At 37.2% G+C, this 14,012-nt stretch overlaps 1 pseudogene; it reads left to right on the top strand.

Annotated features, from left to right (window-relative positions):
* Window positions 1-4,418: 4,418 nt before the first annotated feature.
* On the top strand, window positions 4,419-13,758 carry LOC149178588 (DExH-box ATP-dependent RNA helicase DExH6-like; annotated as a pseudogene).
* Window positions 13,759-14,012: the final 254 nt, after the last annotated feature.

A 14,012-nucleotide genomic window follows, 5' to 3' on the forward strand; every position in this document is an offset into this window, starting at 1 on the left:
CTTTGAAATCCATGACTGCATTTGAAAATGTCAACTGTCGATTTTTTGGAAAATTTTGTCATAGTTGACGTTGTTTGACTTTTCTTCAAAACAGAGTTTGGAAGAAGAGTCGATGTTTCTTTAGGTGATGATGACGCTTTCTTGAACCACAACTGTATAAGATCTCCCTCTGGCCTGCATGACTTTGTTCTGGACAAGTTTTTTCAAAAACCACATTGATGATTTCCTAGACCCAGCAATAAAAAGGATTTTGACCTGTAATATGACCAGACCTTGGCTATCATGAATTTTAGTGATTGTGGATCAAGACCTGAACCAGCAGGGGCCAGACATGAGGGAAAATGAGTAGCATGACTTTCTCCGTCAGATTATGACATGTCCCTAGCGAAATGCAGCTGAGTGAATGGAGCGGGACACCTAAAATTGAAATGCACAAAGAGCTTTGATCTCTGACGGAGGGATGACCAGACCGACTTTAACAGATCTCACAGGTGTATCTCCAACTGACCCTCAAGCCTCCTCTTATACTTTTCCTGTTGATGAATTGACCCTCAAGCCTTCTCTTATACTTTTCCTGTTGATGAATCAACGGCTGAGATTAAGTCTCTAATCAACAGCTAAGATTAAAACAAACATCCTCGTCTCTTAGAACCTTCTCACCCATATTTTTATTAATACCCATTAATATTTTTAATTTCTTAAGTTTAGACTTAGGAACCCATTAAAAATATTAATTATTTTAATAACTCTTCATTTGGGTGTAATTTCTCCAAACGATTTCTGGGTTCTGAAGATCTCATGTATTCTAGCCCCTCCACAAAATTACGGAGCTAGAGCACATCTGATGCTACCCAAAATCAACACTATGATTAGTCGTTCCTTTATTGTTCATAGCCGCTTCGAGATTGGTTGATGATTTTCTAAGTGTTCAAGTCTTCCTTTGAGGTTCTAGCTATTGAAGGCACTCGTTCACACATGCTTATCCTTTCATGCATTTACAAGCGTTTTCCTTTCAAACAAGCTCAACAGTCAAAGCACACCCTAGCAAGTAAAGCACTACACAATCCTTGCTAATAGTGCTTGCGCAATCTCCAAGGATAGTGATTGTGCACTCCCTAAAGACAAAGATTATGCAATCCTTGTAGACAGTCAATGCACAATCCTGAGATGATAGATTTCTCATTGATAGTTGCAATTGTATCATCACCCCAGTGAGTTCTCTCAATTGCCACTTCTGTGCACTTTGGTTTTCATTAGTGTCACTTTGACTTTTGTGACTATTGTTTTTGCTTGATTTGACTCCTACAAGTGACATTTTTTGCTATAACATGTGTTGCTTCCACTTTCTTTAGCTTTTGCAAGTGTGATTTTCATGTTTTTCTTACTTTCGTAAGTGTCATCTTTTGGTTAGGGAAGTGTCACATCTAGTAAAAGGGAGTCATTTGTAAATTCGTGAAGGGAAACTCTTATGCATTCTCCCGCTTTACTGTGTTCTATCCATCATAAAGACATGCGTTAGACTCATTCCCCAAGTCTTGAGCAGTGTTTCATTAATGTCGTCACTTGTGTCACAAAGCGTATCTTAAGTGTTGCACTTGGACGTAAGTGTTGTTTTGCCATTGTTTCAATGAGGACATGTTGATAAATGCTTCATTTTCGAGTGGTTGATCGTCTATAAGTGTGTGATCACGTTCAAGTCATGTTCTGGTCCCATCTATATGATCTTTGATCCCACACTTACTCATTTTTTGTAATTGATCCTTCTCCAGTCAACCTTCCTTCAGTCTTCCTCACAGAATTGCGCATTGCGCAGTCTAAGGCCTCAATCAACCTTCCTTGCCTCTTGGAATTGCACAATGCGTAGTCATTTCCTCCAAGGACTGTGCATTGCGCAGTCATAGTACTCAAGGATTGCATCCCGCCCCTCAAAACTGCACAGTATTGCCTCCCAGTCAGCCTCTTCTTGCGCATTGCGCAATTGCAAGCAACAATCTATCTCCCTGTCTCCTTGAACTGCGCAACTACGCAATCCAACTACCTAGTCTCCTTTCAGAACTGCACATTGCATAGTTACAGTGGGCAAGCTTGCCTCACTGTGACCCTCAACTGCGCAACCCTGCTTCTCAGGCCTCCAGAATTGCACATTGCACAGTTGCAAGCCTCAGTCCTTCACTCCTGTCCTTTGTAATTGCACACTGTGCAATTCTTGAGCCTTCCTCCATGTTCAGTACTCGGTTCCAGGTCACTCAGTGGTTTTCATGAAGAAGGCTAGAATAGGTTATGTCCGGGTTGATGTCGTCTTGTCATGAGTGAATTTCATCTGCAGGTACTGTACTTTGACATGACAGGATGATGCTCAGAAAGGAGGAGAATGAGACTATGCTATAAGACACTTGTGAAGCGGGAACCATGAAGAAGTCATCAAGCAAGAAGATGAAGGGACACTAGTTTACGACAAAAGACCAAAGATCAGGACCACATGAAGACTCCATATGATTCAACCCTTTTGGGGGTGAAAATGAAGAAAAAAATAGATCTTTCACAGAGATGAAGTACTCAACAAACCTCTCACGAAGATTAAAGACAAAGCAACAAAAAGAACAACTTGGCATTGCCATCTCATCATGAATCAAGTTGTGACTTGTACCAATGTCATCACAATGTCACGTGTGTCCATGTGTCTTGCCACATCATTTGTGGATGTAATGATGTAATTATCAAATAGAAAGGAAAAAATGTAATGTGTGGAAGTCCAAGAGTCATAGGTGGAATATGAAAAGTCACAGTCATATATGGACAAAAGAGTCTTAATGAAAAGCCCAAAAGTCATATAGAAGTCCAAAGGTCACATTAGAAGTAAAAGAGTCACGAGGGTAACTCAAGAGTCATAGAAGATATGAAAGTTCATTCTTCTTGTTATAAAAGAAACCTCATAACTCAAGAAAATGGCTTTTGGAGGCTTAGCCTTTGGAGAGTTAGCCTTGGCTTCTCTAGCTTAGCATAGGAGAGAAGATCATTCTTTGGAGAAATAAGAAGTGACTCAATGTTCCACTATTGGAGATAGTGGTTCGCCATTGTAATTGTGTACTTGAATCTTTTTCCTAATAATCAAAAGCTCGCTGAGCGAACACATTTTCATGCATTTATCGTGAATATTGTAAGACTATTATTTAGATGTTTGCAGTATATGTTTTGTTTATATGTACTAAGGAAATTGAACTACTTCTTTGGCTTTGGTACTTATCTTGTTGAATGTGTGTTGTATTTGCTTTAATATTCGTTGTGTCTTTGTGAACTATTTCGCCAGATAATTAACGAATATTTTCCTGCTGTCATGTGCCTCTCTTAGAATAGTACTATTACTTTCCTTATAGAGATTCACTCTCACTTCCCTCTCGTGAAAATCTGTTTTTACACATTGTAATTGGTGTTTCATAGTGTCAACTTGCTAATTTGAAAGGTTATCTGCATAATCTATCATGTTATTCATTGCAGTGAAGGCAAACTTTAAAGTTATGGTGGATGGGCCGATACTTCAGATGGGGCTTCTACTCCAAATGGTGTGAGGTTTAATTGGGACTTCACATTGGGGAGACCCCCTTAGTTGAAGGATTTCCAACACCGTCAACAATTAGCACTAAAAGGAGGGCCAAATGACAAGCTGTGCCCGTTGAGTCTCTTTTAAATCTCTCATCTTAAATGACTTTTTCCCAAATCATAATCCCAAAGTGTTTTTCTAATAGATCAAATCTTTCAATCCCCATGGAATTAATTGATGACTTGTCAAATTTGAAGTTTGATGGCGAGGGTGAAACATTCATAGCTCAACATATATATTTATTTCTCAATTTTTTTGAATATTATGATATCAATTGTGAAGACATCGCTAGTAAATTGTTCACCCTCACTCTTGAAGATCGAGTTAAGAAATGGTGTCAAACTTTACTCGCTGCTTCCATTCATTCATTTGAACAACTCGCTATGGAGCTTCATCGAAACTTTGATAGGTATGGCTATCAAGATGTTTGCAAAAGGATTGATTTGCTTAGAATGAATCAACCGGCTTATGTAACTCGTATTGGTGAAGATATCACTACCAATTACCACCTGGAAAGGGAAATCACTCATGTGGAGCAGCAGATCTATGGGATGATGTTGGGAGCACACAAGAAGTTTTCTGCCCAGCCAGATTTTACTGTCCAACTACTACCCAAAAAATAGCTTGTAGCAGTGGACACTATTGTAGATTAGGCTCTAGTTCAGAGAAAAGATGCTATGCACTAACATCATGTCATTCAAATACGGTTAATCAAGATGTTTGAGCCCATGGAATCATGCTTATTTTTGTGATCATAATTCTGTTTCTGCTCATCTATAACTGCTTCGATCACATTCTTATCATTCGTGAAAGAAGAAAAATGAATTCCAGAGAAGCAGCAGCTTTGTCTGCAAGAGAAAGAACACAAGCATATGAACGATGGAGATTAGTGAGAGAAGCTGCAAAGTTAAGGGAAACGAATGTCCAAATATACTTCAGTGATACATTTTCATGCGACCAATCTCGTAAGCAGTAGAAGAACAAGAGATTTTTGTTCCTTGTACATTCCTCTCTGATGATGTGTCAAGATTTGTGCAATCATCTGTTACTGAAGGTAATATGCTCCAAGGATCATCCATAGAAACAAAATTTGTTTCTAAAGAAACAAGTGACCTGTATGATATCCACCTCGCTTCTATTGATGAACTAGATTATCTTCAAGAGGCTCCCACATCAGCTTTTACTGCTTACAATGTTAAGAAACACAAAGGACAGACACCTCATACTAGCCAGAGACGTTCTCATATTCTTGAGTATGCTTATGGTGAAATAGAAAAGGAAAAGATGAGAGAGAAAATTCGCCTGCCATTGACAGAAATAATTGAAAAGGCTGGTTTATATGGGGTTCAAACCTGACCTAAAACTGAAGTTTCTTTCAAGGATCTTATCCTCAATCTTAAATGAAATGGGAAGAAAATATTAGCAAATGTTACCGGGAAACTATTGCCAGGACGTATTGCTACTATAGTTGGAAAAACAACCTTTTTGAATGCTCTAGCTGGCAAGACAACTGGCTGTGTTGTGATTGGTTCTGTGTTTATTAATGGAAAAATAGATTCAATACACCCATACGAAAAAATTATTGGCTTTGTGCCCCAAGACGATATCATACATGGAAACTTTACTGTAGAAGAGAATCTCTTGTTTAGTGCAAAATGCAGGCTTCAAAGTTTGAGAGCAACGCAATTGTGAATTTCGCTCGGTCTTTTTTGATGTTTGTCGTGGCAAAGTGAGTGAAGGTCTAAACTTTGCTGTTCATGCTGGGAGAGCCGCAGTGATAACAGAGATCAAAGTTACCAATAGAATCTTTTAAAGATCCCATTACATCAACAGTGGACTCTCATCAGAATAGGTTGTGCTCATTGCTGGTGAAACTGGTTGTGAGAAAACAACTCAGGCCCCTCAATTTATATTGGGTCATATGTGGAACTAAGGCAAAAGCCGTAAAATACTATGTACACAACCTCAGAGAATATCGGGTACATCAGTTGCAGATAGAATAGCTGTGGAAATAGGAGAAAATGTTGGAGGGACTGTTGGGCATCAGATAAGACTGGAGTCAAAAGGTGGAAAGCATTCATCTTTGATGTTCTGTACAAATGGTGTTCTATTGCGAAAATTGATTGGCTCAGGAAGTCAACATTCTCATACAGATGTAAGACAAAGCCAAAGTACAAGCAGCTCCTATGGCGTCGATGCGACTCATATTATTGTGGATGAAATCCATGAAGGAGATCGCTATGCTGATTTTATGCTGATTATACTCAGAGATTTGCTTCCTTCTCGGCCAGATTTGCGCATGATATTAATGATCTCCACTCTTGATGCCAAATTGTTTTTGAAGTATTTCAATGGTTTCTCTATCATTAATGTCCCTGGGTTTGTTAGTTTATGACAGTGATTCTATATGCGGAATTAGAACTTTAAAGAAATCATAAAAACTTAAAGAATCGTAAAAACTGGAATAAACTTTTATGCCCAGTAAAAATGCAAGCAGAAATACGATTCTTTACATTCGGAATTAATTTCTTTAAAGAATCAAAATGAAGGTTTAATGCCCAGGGAAAATAAATTACCTCCAGCCATTGATAACGCTCTTGCTGCAAACCAAAACTTTCCTATTACGCTTCCACAGTCCACTTGCTTTCTTGACTGAAAACAGCGCTCCAGCTTCAATCCAAAGTCATTCAAATGAGGAGCAGCAGCTGCTGCCTTGTTTTATCCACGCCTAAAAATATCGTAACACAATCTTCATCCAAGCAGAAAGAAAAGAATACAGAAAGTCTGAAGGCACTTCCAAGCTCTGCTCTCTCAGCTTGATGGTGTAAAAACTGAAGGGGATTGAGATGCAAGCTTGGGGACCAAACAGATAAATTTATAGCCAAGCTTCCATCAAGCTTCTGATGGCTATGTGTCAGGTGTTCCACAGATCAAGGTAGAGAACTCCAGATGGAGTAATGGACCACTTCAGAAGCTCCCAACAATAAATTTATTAACTGCAGTTGATTTCCTTAATTTAAGGAAATTACTGCAGTTGGTTTCTAGAAATTAAGGAAAGACTGCAGTTTACTTCCATAATTGTAGGCAGCAGTTGGTAAAAAAATTAATGGAGCTTAACATTCTCCCACTTGGTCCATACTTCCTAACTTAATGTCTCAACTTAAAACCCATTGATAATCTGTATTAAGTAATAGATACATGAATCATGGCGATAAGTCCTCTAATGACGAGTATTATCTTCCATGTATTACTATGTATTTATTCTTATTATAATTTATGTGGCAACAATTTCTTAATGAATAAACCTTATGTTTATTCTTGGTCCTTCTTAAATGAATTTTTTCAAATCAACTTAAGGTGCACATAAATATGAGAAAAAACATCACAATAATTAAGAATTTCATTAAAATAACATTGTCCATACAATGAGAAACTACATAATGGAACCAAGTCCCATATTCATTACATGATCCTTGAATTTAAATGGTGGCATGCCCTTAGTCAAAGGATCAACGATCATCAACTCAGCGCTGACGTGCTCAATGACCACTTTCTTTTCTTTAACACGTTCCCTTATAGCTAAATACTTAATGTCGATGTGTTTATTTCAACTCCCACTTTTGTTGTTTTTAGCCATAAAAACAACAGATGAATTATCACAATATATTCTCAATGGCTTAGAGATAGAATCCATAATTCTAAGCCCAGAAATGAAACTCTTAAGCCATACACCATGTAAAGTAGCCTCAAAACAAGAGACGAACTCGGCTTCCATAGTGGAAGTGGCAATCAAGGTCTGCTTGGCACTCCTCCATGATACAACTCCACCGACCATCATAAAAATGTAACCTGATGTTGATTTACGTGAATCAACACATCGAGCAAAGTCAGAATCTGAGTAGCCAATTACTTCCAAGTTGTCTGTCCGTCTATACATAAGCATGTAGTCTTTGGTTCCTTGAAGGTACCTTATTACTTTCTTTGCAGCTCTCCAGTGGTCTAAACCTGGATCACTCTGATATCGTCCCAACATTCCCACAACAAATGCAATGTCAAGTCTTGTGCAGACTTGAGCATACATTAGGTTTCCGACAGCAGAAGCATATGGAATGTTCTTCATTTGTTCCCTTTCAAAGTCGTTCTTCGGGCATTGGTTCAAATTGAACCTATCACCCTTCACAATGGGAGCTACACTTGGTGAACAATCCTTCATCCGAAATCTCTCTAAAATTTTATTAATATAGGTTTCCTGTGATAGACCCAAGATGCCTCGAAATCTGTCTCTATGGATCTTAATGCCAATGACATAAGATGCCTCACCCATATCCTTCATATCAAAATTTTTAGAGAGGAATTGTTTCACCTCATGTAGCAAACCCTTATCATTGGTTGCTAGCAAAATGTCATCCACATATAAAACAAGAAAACAAATTTTACTCCCACTAACTTTCAGGTATATACATTGATCCATAATGTTTTCTACAAAACCAAAAGAAGAAATTACATTATGGAATTTCAAATACCATTGGCGGGATGCTTGTTTTAAACCGTATAATGACTTCTTGAGCTTGCAAACCAATTGTTCACCATCACTAGAGGGGAATCCTTCAGGTTGTTTCATGTAAACCTCCTCCTCTAGATCTCCATTAAGAAAAGTCGTTTTCACATCCATTTGTTGCAACTCCAAGTCAAAATGGGCTACTAATGCCATAATAACGCGCAAGGAATCTTTCTTAGATACAGGAGAAAAAGTCTCTGTGTAGTCGATTCCTTCTTTCTGAGTGAATCCCTTAGCAACAAGTCTTGCCTTGTATTTGTCAATGTTGCCCAATGAGTCTTTCTTTGTCTTAAAGACCCATTTACATCCAATGGCTTTTGCACCATTAGACAACTCAACAAGATCCCAGACTTCGTTACTCTTTATGGAATTCATCTCTTCCTTCATGGCATTGTACCATAGTTCTGATTCTTTACAACTCATGGCTTGTGAAAATGGCTCGGGATCATTTTCCTCTCCAATGTTGTAGTCAGATTCTTGTAGATACACAACATAATCATTAGGAATTGCTGATCTCTTTGGTCTAGTAGATCTTCTTAATGTTATACCATCATCTTCCTGAGAAATATGTGGTTCAACTTGTTGTTCAAAAGTTCTTGGCAACTCTTGAACTACCTGATCTACTGGAATGTCGTCAGCAACTTGTGGAACTTCAACAATTGGTTGTTCAACACCAGTTTGTACTTGAGGGGTGCTATGAACAATAACCAATCTATCACTTGAGGTGGAAGGTTGAAACTCTGAATGATCCTTCTCAGAAACTATGTTCCTGGTTTGATCGCTCCCACTGATCAAGTCATTTTCAAGAAACTTTGCATTTCTTGATTCCACAATCCTAGTGCTGTGAGATGGACAATAAAATCTGTAACCTTTAGACCTTTCAGCATATCCAATGAAATACCCACTAATGGTCCTTGGGTCCAGCTTCTTCTCTTGTGGATTATAAATTCTCACTTCAGACGGGCATCCCCAAACGCGCATATGTCGCAAACTCGGTTTCCAACTTTTCCATAATTCAAATGGCGTTTTAGGAACCGCCTTGGTTGGAACTCGGTTTAATATATACATTGCCGTCTTAAGTGCTTCAATCCACAAGGATTTAGGAAGATTGAAGCTGCTAAGCATACTCCGCACCATGTCCAATAAAGTTCGGTTTCTTCTTTCTGCTACACCATTCTGGTCGGGTGAACCAGGCATGGTGTATTGGGCAACAATCCCACGCTCTTGAAGAAATTTAGCGAACGGCCCAGGTGCTTGTCCATATTCTGTGTATCTACCATAATATTCTCCACCTCTATCTGATCTCACGATCTTAATTTGCTTGTCGCATTGTTTCTCTACTTCAGCCTTAAATATCTTAAAGGCATCTAATGCTTCGCTCTTTTTATGAAGCATGTAGAGATACATAGATCATGAGTAATCATTTATAAAGGAGATGAAGTATCTCTGACCATGTGAGTCCATGTCTGGACTACATATATCAATATGTATGATCTTTAATATGTCCGAACTCCTATTGGCACCTTTCTTTGACTTGTTGGTCTGCTTTCCCTTTATGCAGTCCACACAAGTCTCAAAATCAGTAAAATCCAGAGTATTAAGTACCCCTTCATTTACCAATCTTTTAATTCTTTCTATGGAGATATGACCTAGTCTCTGGTGCCATAATTTAAAGGAATCTTCATTAATAACACATCTTTTAGTGCCAGTGTGAACATGCATTAAATCATAAGTGACATTGTTTTGTAAATTAATGCAGTAAAGACCATTAGACAAAATACCATTCTCAACATAATCAGATTTATAAAATAGACTGAAAGATTTTTCTGAAAAGTTTAAGGAATATCCAAAAGGTACAAGCCTTGAAACTGAAATCAAGTTTCTAGAAAAACTTGGAACATAAAAGGTCTTTTCTAATTCTAAAACAAAGCCACTACTTAAAGTTAAATAACATGTTCCTATAGCTTCCACATGCGAGCCCATCTTGTTTCCTGATAAGATGCTTTGCTCACTTCCCACTGGTTTCCTTAGGTTTTGCAAACCCTGCAAAGAATTCGAAATGTGAATTGTTGATCCAGAATCAATCCACCATGTGTTAATATTGACGTTAACCATATTTGATTCATAATAAACAAACGAGATTAAATTACCTTTTTCCGCAAGCCATTTCTGAAATTTGGCACATTCCTTCTTCATGTGTCCCTTCTTTTTACAGAAGAAACACTTGGAATCCTTTTTGATATCGGCTTGGGGAGGTACTTTACCTTTCCCTTTCCGATTGGCTTGAGATTTGCCCTTTCCATGCATTACCAGCATTGCACTCTCTCCCAGTTCCATCACCAGTCTCTCTTCCTCTTGAACACACATGGTCATGAGTTCATTAATTGACCATTTATCCTTATGTGTGTTGTATGAGATTTTGAAAGGTCCATATTGGTGCGGAAGGGTGTTCAGGATGTAATGCACTAGGAAAGACTCCAATATTTCAACCTCGAGTTTCTTCAATTGAGCCACAGTGTCCCTCATCTGCATGATGTGCTCGCGCACACCTTTCACACTGGTGAGCCTTAGGGATGAAAACTTCATGATTAGGGTGCTTGCTAGTGCCTTGTCTGAGGTGACGAATTGATCATCAATGGCCTTCAACAAGTCTCGGACCTTTTCATGCTGATCAACGGAACCACGAATACCGGCTGAAATTTTAGTCTTAATGAACATCATGCTTAGACGATTGGATCGCTCCCATCGTTCATAAAGCGTGATGTCTGCTGCAGTGCTAGTATTAGTGAGTGCCGGTGGTTCATCTTTCCTAATAGCATAATCTATGTCCATCCACCCCAAATGAAGGAGAATCCTCTCCTTCCAAACCTAATAGTTATCTCGCTTAAGTTTGGGAATGTCACAACGAATTTTAGAGAAATTTGCAGGTTGTACGACTGCATCAAAATTAAAAATCACATGCTTATGTTAAAATTGAGGCTTAGATAAAATTTCATGTTTTACCAATGTAAATCATGCCCAAAATTGAATCTAATGACATAAAAATTGCTTGTGGGCTAAATTTTCAATTCAAACAGATTCAATTTTTTATAATTCTGAACTTTATGATAAAACTTATTAATTCGTAACTCCTGCAAGTAGGTTATGAAACTTTATCCTAATTAATTACATAAATATAATAAAAATTCCTGTGGGATAAAATTTATTATATTTAGTCTAATTAATTACAATTTAATGTCTAAATAATCTTCATGTGATCACACCAATCATAATATATAATTTTATTTAATTAAAGATGCTGTGGCTATTCTCTAATTAATTAAAATTATATGGATCACTAGACATTATCCATTATAAATTGCATAAACAAAAATATACACAGTTTAATATAAATCAATATATATATATATATATATATATATATATATGGATGGCAGAAACAATTACCACACTAATCAAACTCTTAAAAAAAAAAAATTCTTATAAAATTATAAACATTTATTTAACTAGAGTTAAAAAAAAATGTTTAGTAAAATGAATAAGTCAAATTGTCATTTTTAGATAAACTTCATACAAAAAACTATATGAGTAAAAACTGGGATAAATATCAGTATTACTCCAAATAATGGCAAGATTTCTCCTCAAAATAAATAAACTTTAAATACCTTTTAATGAAAACCACGACCATCTTTACAACAGTGCCAGACAAACCCACAATATCTAGTAAGTGGAGCTGCAAAAATAAAATTATATGGATCACTAGACATTATCCATTATAAATTGCATAAACAAAAATATACACAGTTTAATATAAATCAATATATATATATATATATATATATATGGATGGCAGAAACAATTACCGCACTAATCAAACTCTTAAAAAAAAAAAATTCTTATAAAATTATAAACATTTATTTAACTAGAGTTAAAAAAAAATGTTTAGTAAAATGAATAAGTCAAATTGTCATTTTTAGATAAACTTCATACAAAAAACTATATGAGTAAAAACTGGGATAAATATCAGTATTACTCCAAATAATGGCAAGATTTCTCCTCAAAATAAATAAACTTTAAATACCTTTTAATGAAAACCACGACCATCTTTACAACAGTGCCAAACAAACCCACAATATCTAGTAAGTCGAGCTGCAAAATTTACTAGACCAAGACTGTAACAATGACTATATAGCTAAATTTCAATTATTCTTCACTGTTGTTTTCAGAGGTTCATTGCAGATTATAGTTCCATACAAATCATGCCGGATGCCATAATCACATACCATATACTACAGACAAAGGAGTAATGGACATGGACCACTTCAGAAGCTTCCAACAATAAATTTATTAACATCAGTTGATTTCCTTAATTTAAGGAAATTACTGCAATTGGTTTCCAGAAATTAAGGAAACACTGCAGTTTACTTCCATAATTGTAAGCAGCAGTTGGTTTCCAGAAATTAAGGAAAGACTGCAGTTTACTTCCATAATTGTAACCAGCAGTTGCTAAAAAATTAATAGAGCTTAACAGGGTTCACTTACCGGGTCCGTATATATTATTTGGAGTAGCTATGTTCGCAGGTCAAGATACTAGATCCTGATTGTCATATTAGTGAATTCGTTTACAAAGTAATTGAGGCACCAGTCGATCTTCTTGTTCGTAATGATATCACATTTCTCGAAGATGTAGGGGTTTTAACGCAAGGTGAAAACCTTACAGAACTGGGAAAGCAGTTGGGTTCCGTACCAGTTCATCCCTCCTCAACAAGCAAGATGTTACTATTTGCAATATTATTGAACTGCCTTGATCTTGCTTTGACAATAGCCTGTGCTGCAGGCTACAGAGAGCCTTTTGTTTTGCCATTGACATCACAAAAAAATGAGCCTTTGTAGAAAAGATGGAGTTCATGTCATGCTATGGTGGCTACAGTGATCTTTTGGCAGTGGTTACAATATTTGATCAGTGGAGAGAAGCAAAGAAAATGGACAGTAAATTGCATTCTGTGCTAAGAATTTTATGTTGGATGGTATACGTAAGCAGTTGTGGAATGAGCTTACTTAGAACGGATTAGTCTAAAAGGATTTACAGTCCTTCATCTTGAATGCTCAGCATCCGGGTATTCTACGTGCAGCTCTATTAGCAGGTTTGTATCCAATGGTATTGAATCTCGTTGCCACCTCTTCCCAATGGTCAGAAAGCAGTAGTGCAGACTGCCAGAGGTGAAAAAGTACGTATTCATACTCATTCTGCAAATTTTAGGTTGGTATATTACAATTCGAATTCACAGAGAAAGGAATTCTTGAACATGCCTCTATTTGTGTTTGATGAGGTAACACACGATGAGGCATCAATGTCCATTAAAAACTGTACTCTAGTCTAGCTCTATCCACTACTATTACTTGCTACAGAAATGGTGGTTGCTTCGCATGATCCTGATGAAGAAATAGATGATGGGGAGACAAAATGCAGTGTGGATGAAGATGACAACAAGGCACGTCTTCACAGGTCAACAAGGAAGAAGCGCAAGGTGAAGAGGTATTTAAATGATGGATACTCTGTTTTCCAATCGACGGTTCATAGCATTTGTGCTTAGATCCATGAGATTACGAGACCACAAAATGCACGACAATTAAGAAGGAAAGTGGTGCCGTAGGTGGATTCTGAAAAACCATCCATCTAAAGATCTACAGCCATGATCATTTACGATATCACCCTCCTCATCTTAAAAAACCGCCTAAGGTGCCTCCGTGAAAGAGTTTACGGTTTTGATCAAGTTCCTTGTGATTTTTATGGACATGAATGCCATAGTATTCGGGCCCACTCGCTCCTCCTTTATTATGACTAGTGCTCACGTA

This window comes from Pinus tabuliformis, chromosome 4_1 (genome assembly GCF_031772625.1).
Source record: "Pinus tabuliformis cultivar Carrire ecotype Pingquan chromosome 4_1, CPIR1, whole genome shotgun sequence".
NCBI classification, from domain to species: domain Eukaryota; kingdom Viridiplantae; phylum Streptophyta; class Pinopsida; order Pinales; family Pinaceae; genus Pinus; species Pinus tabuliformis.